Genomic DNA, 3908 nt, shown 5'->3' on the forward strand with positions numbered 1-3908 from the left:
GTTAAAACTAGAGTTATGGATGTCTCACAGTTTTTATATTTATTACTGTTGTTCTCTTCCGGACATTACCTTCTTGTCTATTTTTGTACATATAGAATAAATTTTTTATCACCCATATGAAAACAATTCATCACATATTTGAAAAAAAATCATCATGTATTAAAAAGAGAAAAGAAAAACAAAAAGGAGAATATAACATTTTATTTTATCTTACCTAATAATAAAAAAAATCGGGTTTCTGGTCGTCCATCATGGCATGTTGCAGAAAAGTTCCTCTATTTTAGACAATTCAACCCACAGTCCTGTTTTAAGTAAGAACGAATCATATTTTACACAAAATTCTCTGTGTTTTCTTGAAATCAACCCGCCGTCCGGATTTAAGTCACAACCGAACCTTTTTTTTTATATTTTTTGAAAACCCCCCTTACCTTTTAAGTAATTCATCCGAGCATCATATTTAAGTCAAACAAATGCTTTTCTAAATCATCCATATCTTTTAAACCGTAACTCCAATTTGAACATGTTATATATGAAATTTGACTAGAAAAATATGTAAAATATGGATATGAGATCAATTTTATCTGTTAAGTATTTTTAAATATTAGTTTGGAAGATATTTAAGTCAAACAAATGATTTTCTAAATTATCCGTATCTTTTAGATTGTAACTCCGATTTTAACATGTTATATATGAAATTTGATTAGAAAAATGTGTGGAATCTGAATATGATGTGAATTTCACCTGTTAAATATTTTAAAAAATATTGTTTTGGAAGCAAACCTATAATTTATAGCGCATGATCCATTTTTTTTTTCGTACCGGCGGCGATCCGGATTGCAAATAAACACCCCACTATAACCATATAGGGGAAACCATCGATAACAACACATGCATACCTCTGAAAAACGTCCCAGGGGAAAACAACAAATTTCTCATCGCGAGAGTGAGAGAAAGTGTGTGAGAGAGAGGGAGAGGGAGGAGAAAGGGAGAGAGAGAGACACCTTAGGATTAAGCATATTCAAACCCATTTTGTTTTGTGTGAACACTAAGGCCATCGCCGGTGAGGGTGAGAAGGAGGATAAGCGGGAACACAAGTATGATGCCTCCCTAAAATAAAGGAGATGTTCCTATTGTGGTCTTGAGTGATGGTTGTTGGGTTAAGAGCGTGCATTATGTTTTTTCTCCCGTTGTAACGCACGGGCTCTTTTGCTAGTATGTACAAAACATTTCTTAAAAATGATGACCTTTTTTTTGAAATACCTTATCCTTTTTAAAAATATATAATAAAAACTACTTTAGGAAATGAACATTTATACATATGGCCTTTTTTATTTGTGTACATGAACATTTTTTTTCCTGGCATTCACTGTAATGTGTTAAGAAAACTGTTTTTATTCTTTCTTGAATATACGATTTATTTCAATATACTTTCACAGGGTTTTTTAAACTATTAAATAAAGAAACAAAGGTAAAAAAACCAAGGACATATTGGCCGTGGCCTGCCGTGAGGTGTTATTCCTTCTTTCCTGCTAGACTACGAGAAAAAGGAGCCTGGGACGTGAGAAAGGGAATTTCAACACAACTCTTGTTGAATTGTATATGTCACATTATATATATCACGCAATTTTTAATCAGGCAGGACATTCAAGTCTATACTAGCAAGCGCCTACTTGATTCTTCTATACAAACCGTGCGTCACGTCCACGGTCCTCTTCAGAAAATTTATTTTCAAAAACACAGTTATTCATTCTTTCATTAACAAATCTTCCAAGCACCAAGCAGGTATCACTATCAGATGTACACTCCTAAAATAATCAAGCAGGTGTCACTATCAGATGTGCATCAGGCGTACTTCTTTGTTCTGCCGTATAACTTTTATACAATCTGGCCGGCCAATCAAATTTGCCCATCATTTTTATACCACTAGCCGGCCACCATAATCCACGGCAACGCACAAGCCCTTTTCCACAGACAACTTCGTACACGCACCGGGTCTCTCAGTCTCCTATTTTTAACAAGTACATGACACTATATATACCACCAAGTCCCATCCAACAAACCAAACCAAAGTACAGACACTTGCCATCCTAGCTTGCATCTGCCTCTGCAGTACTGTCATTGTTGCAGTTTGGTGCCTAACCGAAGATGGCCATCCACAAGGTTTTGCTTCTTGCCATCCTTGGAAGCATCTGCCTCTATGGCACTGTTATTGCAGCTCGTGAGCTGAACGATGACTTGTCGATGGTGGTCAAGCATGAGAACTGGATGGCGCAGTATGGCCGTGTGTACAAGGACGCCACTGAGAAGGCACGTCGGTTCGAGATTTTCAAATCCAATGTCGGATTCATTGAAATGTTCAATGCCCAGAATCATAAGTTCTGGCTCGGCATTAACCAGTTCGCTGATATCACCAATGATGAGTTCAAGACAACCAACACAAACAAGGGGTTCAAGGCAAACGCCATGCGAGTTCTTTCTACAGGATTCAGGTATGAGAATATGAGTTTTGATGCTGTTCCAGCAACGATGGACTGGAGAGCCAAGGGGGCTGTCACCCCTATCAAGGATCAAGGCCAGTGTGGTAAGTACACAAAATATGTGTTGCAGTGCATATATGTGTTAATATTTTATAGGTTAACACTATAACAACACAATTATTTCTAGGCTGCTGCTGGGCATTTTCTGCTGTTGCCGCGACGGAGGGTATTGTAAAACTGAAAACCGGCAAGTTAATCTCACTGTCAGAGCAAGAGTTGGTTGATTGTGATGTTCATGGTGAAGATCAAGGCTGCGAGGGAGGACTCATGGATGATGCCTTCAAATTCATTATCAAGAACGGAGGTCTGACCATGGAGTCTAGCTACCCATATACTGCAGCCGACGGCAAGTGCAAGGCTGGATCCAACAGCGCCGCAACCATCACCGGCTTTGAGGATGTGCCTGCCAATAACGAGGGTGCCCTTATGAAGGCGGTGGCAAACCAACCAGTGTCCGTAGCTGTGGACGGAGGCGACATGACATTCCAATTCTACTCTGGTGGGGTGATGACCGGCTCCTGCGGTACTGACTTGGACCATGGTATTGCGGCCATTGGATATGGAAAAACTAGTGATGGAACAAATTATTGGTTGATGAAGAATTCATGGGGCACAACCTGGGGCGAGAATGGGTACTTGAGAATGGAGAAGGACATTCAAGACAAGAAGGGCATGTGTGGTCTGGCCATGGAGCCTTCATACCCCACCAAATAGAAATGTCACCAAATGCCACCTAATCATACATATGCACAATCCTCAAATAACTAAGGTCCCCATGTCCTATGTATAGTTCATATGTGTCTGTAAGTTATGTACGATAATGTATCTTATGTCCATACATTGTTATACTTTGTAAATTAATACCGTGTGTGATATATTGTATAGTATGTGAAAATTTGATTAAGAATTATGTTGATATATATTCATGAAGCTTTCAAATGTCTAAAACATTTGAATATGTTAAGAGTAAACTCTAAAGGGTATTTTTCATATATATGTTTATATTGGGTCTTTGGGTATTTATAGGAATGTAATGTCTTAACTGAAAATTGAAGGCATCCTACTGGTGATTTGTACCACTAGAGAATACTACAAGAACTATTCAAAGGAATCAATCCATTGCAACAAGATTATGCGAAAATTCCAACTTCCCAAAATGGCCTAACGCACGACACCTTATGATAAGGTGATAGGCTATGACATAGGAGACATGATTATGTTATCATATATTTGCATACTATGATGTTCATTAGAGTAAAATGCAAAGAATCACGCATGTGGCACTTTCCATAGCAGCGAAGAATCGGCAGTGGCAAAAAACACTGATTCGTTTTCTGAGACCGTTTTGACGTGGCTGATCACTCGTTGGCC

The 3908-nt window shown here is 38.5% G+C and overlaps 1 pseudogene; it reads left to right on the forward strand.

The window, feature by feature from the left end:
• The first annotated feature begins 2145 nt into the window (after positions 1-2145).
• LOC123040237 (senescence-specific cysteine protease SAG39-like) lies at positions 2146-3251 on the forward strand (annotated as a pseudogene).
• The last annotated feature ends 657 nt before the right edge of the window (positions 3252-3908 follow it).

This window comes from Triticum aestivum, chromosome 2B (genome assembly GCF_018294505.1).
Source record: "Triticum aestivum cultivar Chinese Spring chromosome 2B, IWGSC CS RefSeq v2.1, whole genome shotgun sequence".
NCBI lineage: Eukaryota > Viridiplantae > Streptophyta > Magnoliopsida > Poales > Poaceae > Triticum > Triticum aestivum.